General features: G+C 37.6%; 1 long non-coding RNA gene across 2 annotated transcripts in view; it reads right to left on the bottom strand.

Annotated features, from left to right (window-relative positions):
- Positions 1-4221: 4221 nt before the first annotated feature.
- Positions 4222-13420, bottom strand: part of LOC125883040 (uncharacterized) — a 36971-nt gene continuing 27772 nt past the window's right edge. For both annotated transcript variants that reach the window (XR_007448441.1, XR_007448442.1), the window contains 2 exons: positions 9832-9882; positions 4222-6924 (listed from right to left, as the gene is read on the bottom strand). This is a non-coding gene — a long non-coding RNA (uncharacterized LOC125883040). The remainder of the gene's footprint in view (positions 6925-9831; positions 9883-13420) is intronic.

Below are 13420 nucleotides of genomic sequence, written 5' to 3'. Positions count from 1 at the left end.
GCAAAAATGTCCTCACACTGTTGCTAAAATATCCTTTTTGGTCCTCACTATATGGCATGTACAACCTCACCTCCATTATTATATCCACTGTTGGGAAGGTTACTCTTGAAATGCAATAGTTTACAGATTACAGGTTACCCTGTTAAAAAAGTAATGTAACTATTTAATTACCTCATCAACATAATGTAACTGATTACATTTGATTAATTGTCTAACCAATGTATTTTAACTGGGCAATAAAGCTAAAAAATGTCTGGAAATAGGCGATGCCAAAAGAAGACCTTGCTTCAGGGCAAAAAGATGCAAAGCATCACAGTGAATAATATCAGGGGCGTAAATATAGACACAATTACTTTGTAATTTAATTACTGTAGCCTAACCAGTTACATCTAACTAGTTACTCCCAACCACTGGCTATATTATACTTTACCATAAAACACCATATTGTATTTGATATTCTATTCAGTTCTTTTATACTGCTGAACTATACTACATATGTTATATCCTACTCTATACTTAGTAGTGGAATGTAACTAAGTAGCTACAGTTACTTGAGTACTGTACTTAGGGACTGTTCTTTATTTATCAGAGGGGAGTGGTGGCCAGGGTGTGACTTTTTTTTTTCTGCACCCTCCCTGAAGCTACCTTGAGCCTTCCTGAGTGACAGAAGTGACAGAAAATGCATGACCCTCCCTCCACCACAAATTAGTTAGTAGTTTTTAAAATGTACCTTTTGATGTTTCAAAGTTAAAAGTTGAAGATGAAATCCTTATGTTGTGAGAGAAAAAAAAAGAAAAACCTTGTTTTTTCATTCTTTTCATGCATGCTGGTTAATTACTGTACATGGTTTATTTTTGGCCAAGTGATAAGCTCAAATCTGTAGTTGTGTTGTGTTTTTTTTTTTTTTTTTTTTTGATGAAAGTGTTCATTACTTATTTTGTGTCCAATGATGGCCAGAAATGTGAGAATCCTATGACAATTATTTGTTACAGTTGCAGGTTTTGACAAATGGTGTAAATTTTGCAAATTAAAAAAACAACAACATGCAGGTGGATTTGGAAGGTATGTACTAAAAAAAAAAAAAAATCTGCAGTAAAATAATACAAAATACAACCATTTACATTTGTGTGCTCCTCCCTTGAGCTAAAAAAAACCCCCCACAAACTAAGTTTGTGGTACTAAAGTCTTTTCATGGCGTTTTCTACTTCACAACATTTCAGAGGGAAATAATGTACTGTTTACTTCACTACAATTTTTTGACAACCTTAGTTACTGGTTGCTTTTCAAATTAAGATTTTTGCATTCAAAACAGCTTATAAAATATGTTTTCTCACAAATCAAACTAACCAGCAATATACCAAAGCATGGGTGGATTATGAGTTATTGGGCCCCTGGGCACAGACATACAGAAGGCCCCACCACCTCTCCTACATAGGAGCAAGACACACAGACTTTGTGATGGTTTTGCTGCTTTTTAATTTTTGTAGTTGTTTTGTCTCTGAGGTTATTTCGTCTTCTTGTGGTTGTGACTCACTGTAGTCATTTTGTGTCTCTTGGGGTAATTTTGTCTTTTTTGGTGGTTTTGTGTCTCTAAGAGAACATTTTGTTTCTTTTTTTGATCATTTGTGTCTCTTTTAGGTGTTTTGTATCTTTGTGGTGTTTTGTTTTATGTCTTTTTAGTGATTCTTGTGTCTTGTGGTTATTTTGTGTTCTTTGTAGTTGTGATGTGTCTCTTTGAGGTAAATTTGTGTCTTTTTGATCGTTCAGTGAGACATCCATGCACAAGTACAGCTAAAAACAATTAGTGGACAGGCATTTCTCATTATTTTCAGATTTTTTTTATGAATCAAACAGTCAAGGATTAACCCACAGGAAAAATAAGCACAAGTTGCAGTCTGTACTAACATACCATGGTTAAAAAATAAATAAATCTAATGATATAATATATAATAATGGAACAGTCACAGGAGCCATTTCTCTGCATTGAGTACTTTTACTTTTTATACTTAAAGTACATTTTCCTAATTATACTTCAATGCATTTACTCAAGTTACATTTTAAGGCAGGATTTTTTTCAGTGTGGTATCAGTAGGTGTACTTTTACTCAAGTAAAGGATCTGAATACTTCCTCCACCACTGGTTATACTAAATACCATGTGATATTGTTGTACTACACTATATATTGTTATACTGTGCCACTAGTGCATTACTACACCACTCATATCCCATACTATATCATGTACCATATTATACTATATCATGTTAAAATGCTACACTGACTTTTGCACTCTATTATATTTAATAGAGACAAATACTGAGTACCATCACTTATATCATATATTAGTCGGTCATCCACTGTTTACAGAGATATCTGAATATTTGTCTGCTCATGTATAGTTTTATTTTATTATTCTATTATTTCAGTTTATGTACCTTTTATTATTTATTTCTGTTATTCTCTGTACTTACCTGTATTTATTTATGTCCTTGTTCTGCTGCAACTTAATTTCCCTGCTGGGATCAATAAAGTTGTACATTATCATACAAAATGTCAAATAATATGTGCTAGGCTGCTTTTTTGAATATAATATTAACCTAATACTGAGCAGTGTATATTTTTCTTACATTAATTTGTACAATAGTACACCCATAGCCTTTGTTTTGTGAATGGTAGTCAAGTAGATGTTTTGAACATATGTGCAGTGGTGGAATATAATAGAGTTTATAAAATATATTACCAGACAGTATTAAAACAGTAGCTCCACCTCAGCTGCCAATCACAATAAAATTCTACTTACACATTAATACACCAGTAATAATAATAATAACCACACAATATATTATATAATAGTTTAACAATCACAAGAGCCATTTTTATCGAAATTATTTTGAGTGACTTAGTTTTGATATTTTGAGTACATTATTCTTATTACACTTACTTCACATTTTCAGTGCAGGGCTTATAATACAGTATTTTTAAATTGCAGTATTCCTACTGTTATCTAAGGATCTGAGTACTTCCTCCAACATTGCATATACATTGTACATCGTCCAGATGTATTCATAGGAGATAATCACATTTCCAGACTGTCACTTGGTTAGGAAGAGGTGTGGTCCTGGACTTTGACTGTATTTAATCTCTTAGGGATCAACAAGACTATATTATCTACACATTAATAGGGGCATATTCTGCAGTGCAACAGCCTATGAGCCACGTGTTGTCCTATTAGTAAACTATGCTCCTGTTTTTAGGTGTAAATTCTTGACATTTGCAGTGCAGCTTTACATTTATGTCTTTATTATTTGTAAAGTTAACCACAGTAAAACAATATGGGATAATGGGGTTTGCCTTTAGTTTTCTTTGCAAGTTGAGTATGCAACTTTATGGAACATTTGTTTATTAAATGACACATTTTAAATGAGCATTGTCAAGTATCATCCCCTTGCTTTATAGGTAAGCAAACAGAAGTTGGTACCAATAGATTTTTCTTTGCTTCTCCAGTCTTTATAACTTCATAGGCTTTTGCAAAGTAAAGCCAACATCCCAGATAAGTGAAGGACAACATGTAATATCTAGCGCCATCTACTGCGTGTGGGTGCTCGGCAATGTTCAGTGTCTCCATCCTGACTGAGGTGAGAGACTGTCTGGGGGTATTTAGCCATAATCTTTTCCTGTTGACTTTCACAGTAAAGCGAGACAACAAATCTCCTCCGAGGACGCTCTGTGTGTTTTCACACAGACAAGTGGGAGGGTGATAATTTATGATTTCTTGCGGGTACCTCGGCACCTGGTCTCTTGTTCCATCTGTGAGGGAAACACACATGCTAATGTTTTCTGAATTAGAGACAGTCTTCCACACTCAGAAGCTCAGTTAAGTAAAATACACTGTGTGAAACAGATATCAGCTTTGAAGAAGTCTGGGGATGCAACTTGAAAACTGAAAACCGATGACTACACTCTGAAGCGTGTTACAAAATGTGGAACATTTGTCAGACACCGTTTAGCTCAGAAAAAAATGACTTCTTTTTTTGCATGAGGCTTTTAAAATTAGTATTTTCAAATGTAATGAGCCCCCTACAAGAATTACATAATTAGGTAACAAAAAAAAAACATTACATAAAACATAAACAAACATTAAAAAAAAATTCCAACATCTATTTCTAATGCACAACAGTACTCAGTCGACACTGAAAGGACCAGACTCCAGTCGTTACTTTTTCTTTAATTTTTCCTTTTTTATTTGTTGATATAACAGTACAAAGTTAAAACATTTACTATGCTTACAATTAAATTCCTAAAACCAACTGCACGTTGCATGCTATCTATCTATATAGTACGTGGTGCAAATCTCTGAAGTATTAAATGCTGTTATGAAAAGCATTCTGTGATTTGGCTTCACTCACCCATCCAAAGAAACCTTTGATATCAAACGCCGGCTCTTTGTGCTGCTCAGTGAGTCAGAGTCTGTCAGTTTATTCCTAAGTAGAGAGGTGACAGAGATGCTCGTGTGTGTGTGTGCTCCTGTGAAGTATTGCTGCCCTCCAGGGAAGGCAGTAGGTTGTATAGTTAGCTCCTGATGGGGTAAAATCACAACCCTGAAACCACACAACCTACTACCTCACCCTGTACGAACACCATTAGTCACGTAGGCGGGGAGGAAGAAGATCTGAAGGTCTGTACACATCCGGTCACTGTGTAAATAAAGGCAGAGCTACTGTGTTGCTGTTATGGCAATATGTGTCAGTGATGATGTCACTGGAGATAAAAGGATACAGGTAAAAACAAGCAAATATCTGCTAATGGTGACATTTTGTTAAAGCAGCTGCAATTAGTATAAACCTTTTTAAAGTAACAGACTCCTAAACTTACACTTCAATAATGAAAAAAACAAAACAAAAAAACTTGATATTTCAGAAATACACACTCATGAATGTCAGGTAATCAAAACAGATAGCGTACAATCCAACCATTGATATAACGATTCAGTGATCAACGATCCAACATCACCAGTGCAAAGTTAAAACATCGATACATCTCGTCATCTTTAAGGTGCTCCTTTATTTTAAAATTCCCATGGCATGTCTGTGTCACCATTTCCCTTCAAGGACACCTCCTTCCTAAACATTCAAACAGTGCCAGCGGCCCAGCGCCAGGCAGACAATGGTTAGCAGCCAAGACAAAGACAATGAGGATATTTACTGATATCGTCTCACATCAATCGCAGGACATCACAGACTTTGTGTTATCAGCCAATACTGTGCCGCTGTCCAAAACATCAATAGAATATCGTACTGAGATGAAACTCGTGATTTACCTAGTCATCTGCCTCTCTCTCTAATATCAGAGTGAGGTTGTGTTTTCCTTTGTGACAGAGCAGATGATGATGAAGATGCCGCCATCACAGTCGCTTCAGGAAAGACAGTAAGTTGTATAGTCATCTGACAGCTTGGGAATGACCCTAAAACTATACAACCTACTACCTCACCCCAAAGGACAGTTAATCTCCTGCAGGTGTCTGTCATGTCATTCGGACGATGGTCGACCTGTGGGAGCACAAACTAAAAACCACAAGAGCCCTTCTACAAAAGTTACCGCAGTTGTTCTCAAATTGTGGGATGGCAACTGCAGGTGGTGTGTGGGTGACCAGGGGAAAAATAAAGAGTGAAACAAATTTGAATGAATACTGTTTATTTGGGGAAAACCAACTTTGCTGGTGCTATCATGCTGAGATTTATGTCACTAAAATTCTACATAGACCTTTTTATTAGTTGTTCCCCCAATTATTGTTAATGACTGACAAAAAATTATGGGGTGAGTGGGCATGCATTTTTTTTTTTTGGCTTCTGATGGGGGCCTGACAGAAAATGTTTGAGAACCACTGAGTTAATGGAATAAAAAAAAAAAATACCTACTCTCTTTTTGAGCTACAGCTAAAAGCTCAGAAAAAGCTACAAAGTGGGCCTTTGAGTTGAGATGAAGTTGCCAACAATAAACCTACATACGCATGTATTATCACTGTATATGTTTTGTAATATATTATCATATTTATATTATATTTTATTTTAAATACGCATGGGTATAAGGAGAGTTTTAATAACTTTCAAAGTATCTGAAGAAACTGAAAAATAATGTAATTTTTTTAAAATTAAAATCGTAGTCACCTATTTGTTTTTGTTCCATTTATTAATTTCATAGAGGTTTTTTTATTGCAGGTTTATTATTGACACTACCCTCTTGTCTTACTATCATTACTTCCTCGGCCAATGTTAGCTTTATTCTATAGAATATTCTAATTTATCTATCCAGTCATACATGTGTGGGTTTATGTATTGTATTTATTATTTATGGGGTTTAGATTCACAGAAGTAAATCATATATATATTCCTAAAAAAATCAACCTGAATCACCCAATTCTCTTTTTAGCTAAACACAATATGGCTTCATTAACACACATCTGTATCACAGTAATTTTGTCAGGACGTGATGTGTCCCTGCTGGCATGAACATGAGGATAAATTAAATTGCTGCTACATTTAAAAAGAAATACATTTAAAAAAATTGATTTTTTTTTTCATTGAACGATCTAATCTAATCTTTCTAAATGACATCCATTCAAATTCATTTGATTTTGAAACATAAGGTTCATTGTATTTATGATAATAATGAGTTTGTTTTACAACCCTTTTAAAGTTTTACAGCATTGTGTATTTACAGGGGAATCCACCTGAGGTGAGAGCAGAGCAGAGTGAGCTGTGCATCTAACCCTGTGTCATAAACTGAGCTTGTGTCTTAATTGCTGCAAATCAAAAAGTGCTGTCAGAATACTTCCTGGATGTCACCTCTGCCTGACAGGTCACCTCCTCTCTGTAGCCTCACGTAGCTGTGCGGTCTGTCGGCTTCACCTCCTCTCAGGTTTCCTTGGCCTGATGGAGACAAATGAGAGGAGAGAGTGAGCTGCTGCAGGGTATCCAAAGGTCACACTTTCACCTCTTGTCTTACACATGAGAATCACATAACGACTGCGCTCCACTGTGCACCTGAACCTGCATGTCACACACTGCAAATGTGCAGAGTTTGTGTCTTTCATCTGTGTTATCAAAGAGGATCTTGTTTGGCAATCTTGTCACCTGTTGGCTTCTTAAGTGAACACACAAACCCAGTGAATAAACTACACCATTATCTCAAAACTAGTCAGATAAATTCTCTGAATAATCTATCAAACGTCATCTGTGAAGAATTCTTGGTGCAAATTAGCATAAACTTGTGTTCCTGTGTGTGTTTGGTGAAAAGGTCAAACAGCAGGTTGTGGTTGTTTCGGGGGAGTTTCCTGAATGAGACAGGAGAGGCCGCCACTCTGCTGCGGTTTCCCCCCAGGCTGGGGAGCAACGTGGGGGAGACGTGAGGGAGCTAGACGGGGTCGAACTTATAAAAGTGAGTCACTGCCTTAACTCCTCGCACGCACACACGCACACACGCACGTACCAGTTAGCGGCTGTTTAATTGCAGGTCGGTTATCCCATAAATGCCACACAAATCTCTACACGAGCTACTTAATGTCCAAGCCTGTGAGGTGCACGACAGACCTGCAGCTCGCTCCTTCACTTACATTGCTGGTGTGTGTGGAGCACGGTGTCGGGCTTACAAGGGGCGAGGCCTTTTACTTAAAGGGTGGATTCATATAAATTACGGAAAACATTTTCTTCCATTTCTGGTGGTGTTTAGTCAAACAAATGTTTATTAATCTAGATTAAGAAATATCTGAGACTGCAACCTTCATCCTGACACAATTAAGGTTAACTGTATTTAGTTTTTGGTGTACGTAACATTTGAAATATATGCTATTTTTTCCAGAAAAAGTGCCACTGTTTCTCTGGAAAATCCACAGAGCTCAGAAATCACCAGAAATTCTTTCTTCCAAAGAAATAGTCCCTTCGGAAACAGCTGACTGCTCGTTGATGTGGATTAACCACAGTATCAGGGACAATGTTTCTGGAAAGACATGTTCCTGTTGTGATGTTTGACTGCTGTGAGCACTGCAAACTAAATTCAGTGCTCCTACGCTGTGCTGGGATCAAGGGTGTAGGTTTCGTTCCAAAACTGTGGGGGACACATATGAAATCGGAAAGGAAGGGAGGGGGTTGAGGGTCCTCTGCCAGAAAATTCAGAGCATCAAACACTTAATTTTCATCATTCTGGTGAATTTTTCAGCATAATTTTGTGGTGTAATTGTCTTTAATTTGGTTAAAACTCCTCTGATACTTTCATGTTTTTATTGGTGGGGACAAATGCACATGTTCTAAATTTTGAGAGGGACGTGCCTCCTGTGTGTCCCCCGAAACTACACCTACAACTGTGGTGGAGGCACACATCTCAGGTATATATATCTTTATCTGTATGGCTAGAAACTACTAGAGCTACATGACAAAGTAAGTTTCTTGCGGTTTTACACACGTTTAAAAGTTTTACATTTTAAATTAATATTTTTAATAGCTAGTGTGCATTTACACACAAGCAGTGTTATGTGTAACTTTTAAAATTATTTAAATTACTTTAAAAGCTAAATTAAAAATAAAATGTGTTCAGATAGTACTATCATATCGATATACTCTAAAAACGCCCCCATCCTTTGTCTTTAAAATATAATAGTATTATTAACTAATGAAAGGTGTAACTCAGGAAAACCCTGCAGCCTACAGCAACTTTACTAAAGAACTCTCGTCAAACGTTTTGGACACATGGCGCCGTAAACTGTACAACTGTGTTAAACTGTCAAGAATGATCCTTAAAATGATTTGAGATCAACCACTCGGCTCTTTGAAGTGTCTGGACCCTGTGTGCCTGGAGGAGTGGCGTAAAACTGTCAAAACAGAAAACATAAATCAAAAGCAAACTTTATTTTGATTGGTGTTTTTTTAACTTTCTTGTAAGGGCCTACCAAGTCACGTCAATGGGGAAATTCAAGATAGGAATAATACCACGAGACAGAAACTCGTGACCTATGACTAAAACCTGTGACCAGATTTGTGTCTGCGTCCTAAATGATTCAACAGATTCATGTGACCTGGAAGTATGTCTTATTTTAGTGCACTCAAATCAAAAAAGATGACAATAAAATAGATTCATTTGAGCCCCACTCTCGGCCTGTGAAGGTGCCCTGTCACTCTGCCTGCAGTTAACCAGAACCACCAACAGGTGTCATGTCTCCCCAAATAAGCAGGGCGAGTATGTGCAGAGCGGAGGACTCCCGTGACAATGAGGCCTTTGTGCAGTTCCGGGTGCCAGCCGGTGTGCCCTCGTGTACTGTTTCCCTCTAATCTTCATTTGACCTTTAGGCTGACGGCTTTTCTTTCCCTTTTTTCCCGACTAATTTCCTTTGAGGAGATTATCTTTGAGCCGCACCAGAGACTTACTGATTCAGATGACATGACACACACAACGCGCCCGAGCCAGTTTTGATGGGACACGCCACTCGCTGCCACAGTTGCTGCTGCTGCGTGCTGGGAACAATGTGAGTCGGATTGCGTTCAATAAACTAACGACAAATTCCGTTAATTGTGTTGTGTGCCTGCAGGCCACTGGAAGAGGGAACTAAAGGATGCATGCTCCCTCATACAGACATGAGTGAAATGAATTTGACTTTGAGAACTCAGCAGTGTGTGGTGGCATGCACACACACACACACACACACACACACACACACACACACACACACACACACACAGGGACACACACACAGTTAAACGCATCATTGAGTGTGAAGTAAATATATACTTAGATGAAATAAAAATGTATTTGATAATATAGAAAATTCATAAAATCTTGAAACTAACCTTGACATTGAGGTCTGCCCAGGAAAATAAAGTCATGTCCAAATAATGAGGCTGCAAATGAAAGAGAAAAACAGACATGTAAATATAGTTATACTTACACACATCCACATCGACACACACACATTATACTGTGCAGATATACATACACACACACACACACACACACACACACACCAAGGTGTCCATGTAGCCCTCAGGTCATAAACCTGCCAAGCAGCTACTTGACTGTATCATTAAGGCTGATGTAACATATGTTAGAGTGATCATGGCTCAGAGTGCTGCTGCCGAATTTAGCCTGGATAACTATGTTACCATATACTGGCCAGTGATGAAGAAGCTTAAGATTCATCTCTAGGAAAACCATTCGCTCCAGAAAATTACCAGTGGGAATTATATTACTGTGTGTTATTAGAATTTTTTGCTCAACGTGTGTTTAGATTTTCTCTGTTTTGCCGTGTCTTTATTAAGGTCCAATTTTAGTTTATTAAAATGAAATGTTAAATATTGGTAAAAGTGCTATAAGTATTAAAAATATAAAAGGCAATAATGGAAGAAAAAAACAAGCATCAAATTATGCTACAAAGAAAATCTATATTTTTCTTAACAAAAATACTTTTAATAGTTACAATTTTAAATATACTATACAATTGAAAACACTATAATATTACAGCCCCCCCTTCTCACACACACACACACACACACGCACACGCACACACACTACACAGTCATGTGTAGTCATAATAGAAGTATTCTATTATAAAACATAATTAAAGAAATTAATTTAAATAATATATTTTAATATATTGTACATATTGTAACAGTTAATTATGCATTTTTTTCACAAGAAAAAAAAACAATAATCGAACAGCTTGTTTATTTGTGAAAATACAATGATACAAAAATAAATATTAAAATGTATCCCTTTTTAAATTTAACAATCCAATTTCAAAGTTTAAAACAAAGCCACCTATATATGTATGTAAAAACCACACAAACACACACACACACACACACACTGAACCCATAGAAATTGAAATGGTACATTTTCCCACAAACTTTTGTTTGTGCTTCATTTAAATTTTCCCTGCAAAACAAAACCTTATGACTAACTCACATTCACTCTCTCTCTCTCTTACACACACACGCACACACACACACACACTGAAACAAGAGGAGGTGTAAGTGAAATGTAACCGAAAGTAAAACACCCCAAACACATCTCAATCCTCATTTACCTTCCTGTTTGCTGCTTAACAAAATAAAAGCTGCCTTTTGGGCTAAATTGCTAACGCGTTAGCGATGAAGATATCTGTGTCTCACTGCATCTTAAAAATTGCCATGCTCATCATGGCTGTGAGTGCTCTGAATAATAATCTATATTTCTCTGTGTGTGCTTTTTAAAATGTGTCCTTTTCACTGCAAGTGTGTGTGTGCCTCTGTGTTCTGCTCAAATGCACCTATGTGTGTTTGAGCAGGACTGTGTGGCCATCTGTGGTACGTGCATTGTCTGTGTGTGTGTGTGCAATGCGTGTGTGTGTGTGAATGCTCAGAGGAGGCGGCTGTGCCCTGCACTCCTTGGGAGAGGCGTGGGAACCCCATTCATCTTAGGAGCCAGGGTTCATTGTGGGGTATATAGCATCAAATGTGTCTGGGTGTTTGCCTGGTTGTGTGTGTGTGTGTGTGTGTGTGTGTGTGTGTGTGTGTGTGTGTGCGCGCATGTGTTTGTGCGTGCATGTGTCCAGTGTGTCTGGTTCAAAATGTGGTGTGATGGTCTGTATGTTAGCTTCTATATTCCCCTCAGTTTTGCTGTTTTTCTAAAATTATGTATTAAATTATAAACATTTCTTTATAAATCAAGCCGATTTAATAGTGAGGCAAAATTCGCAATTTCTACGTCACGTTTTTTACTTAAAAAATAAATTAAAAAAAAAAATAAATGAAATAAAGGATGCAGGACTCCTCAGTGGTTTGTCCTTTACGATGTAAAGGTGAGACAATTTGAAGCGCAGCAAAGCAGTGCGGCGTATAAAATCTCGCAATGCCATTTTAGCATGAAAACACTTTTTTTAAAAAAATAATTCCTAACCAGGTTTGTTTTCTCTCGTCTTTTCAGGGTGAAATATTTTTCCAAAGACTGCCAATATTTTGAGGAAATAAACTGTTTTGCTTTCTTGCTTTATCGTGACATTAACAGACCCGACAGATCAGAGATCGTAAGTACGCAGAGGACACTTTGAAATATGTGCGTGCCAGAAAGAAAACGCTTAAAAACATTTTAAATCTTTTAAAAGTTAATGAAACGATTGACAGGTTCTGAGTTATAAAACGCATATTAAAGCGTGTTTTCTCCCCGTTCCCCTACAGGGTGTTTGATTGTGAAGAGCAGCACGCCACGCTGCAAATATTCCCTTTAATGTCTGCAGTGTGTGTGTAAAAGAGTTAGATGAAATGAGGAAAGAAATAGAAAAGAAGAGCAGAGAAAAATCAAAAACCAATCGCATCCTTCATTTAACTCTGCTGCAGTTCTTACTGCTGCACCTCGTGAGCCCATTGGTGTTCAGCAGTGACGTGTTCCTTCTCCAAACGCTGACGTATTAGCTCGCAATTTCACCGTGCTGAGGGTCTCAGAAGAGGGGTTCGGACGCACCGAATGCGGCGAAGTTGGGGTTTCCTACCGACGTGAAAGTGATGGCGGAACTTGCGCCAGGCCCTGCGGTGCGAGAGTGGCAGATGAATAGGCCTGTCAAACGTAGGACGTAGGTGGGTGACTAGAGCTATCTGTGATGACTCACGCTGCCTCCACTCCTACCTATTGGTCATGGTAGAATCTGATGTGCTGAGGTGTTCAACATGAAACCATGTCGACAGGCAATGTGGGGGAAAAAAAAGGATTTTCAATTAGCGCTCGATCAAAAAACTGATTTATGCGCAATAATTAAATGATGCCGTACTAGAAGGCACGAGGGGTGTGGCACATTGAGTTTTTTAATTACGTGGAAAATATGATATAACAGACAAAATTAGAGCTGATATTCTTCCTGAGGGATGAAGCAGGTGTGATACTAATATTAATGACAATACAACTTTTATTAATTCTTTATAAAGCAGACCGCTCTATTCCGGTTCAATTACACAACCCAAATACTGTGTATGTAGGTTACATCGCTTCGGATTTAATTGAGTCTTCAAACCGTATAATCGAACTAAAGATAAATGTCGACAGCTTTGTGCCTTGAGCATTTGTCTGGTTTACGTAAAAGAAAAATTTAAAAACGAAAACGAGTGCTTTATATGTTACCACGTTCGTTATAAATCATAATACCAGGTATGTCCAAGAGGCCTGATCGAGCTGTATCAAAGCTACGTGAGGCCACGTGTCAGCACTGACCCATTTTCAAATGTTTAACCTTCCACTACAGACTGAAAACCTTACACGCAATCACCAAGATGAGGTTTAAATGAGAAAAGTCAATATGAGAATCGCCGCTAATAGTTTTGTGATAGCTGACCAGGAGAGAAAAGGGGAGAGAGACACAGAGAGGGAGAGGAGGAGGAGGAGGAGAGAGAGAGAGAGAGAGAGAGAGAGAGA

Source organism: Epinephelus fuscoguttatus, linkage group LG22, assembly GCF_011397635.1.
Source record: "Epinephelus fuscoguttatus linkage group LG22, E.fuscoguttatus.final_Chr_v1".
In the NCBI taxonomy this organism is placed as follows: Eukaryota; Metazoa; Chordata; class Actinopteri; order Perciformes; family Serranidae; genus Epinephelus; species Epinephelus fuscoguttatus.
The sequence above is the reverse complement of the archived record's forward strand: the minus strand, read 5'-3'. Positions and strand labels throughout refer to the sequence as shown.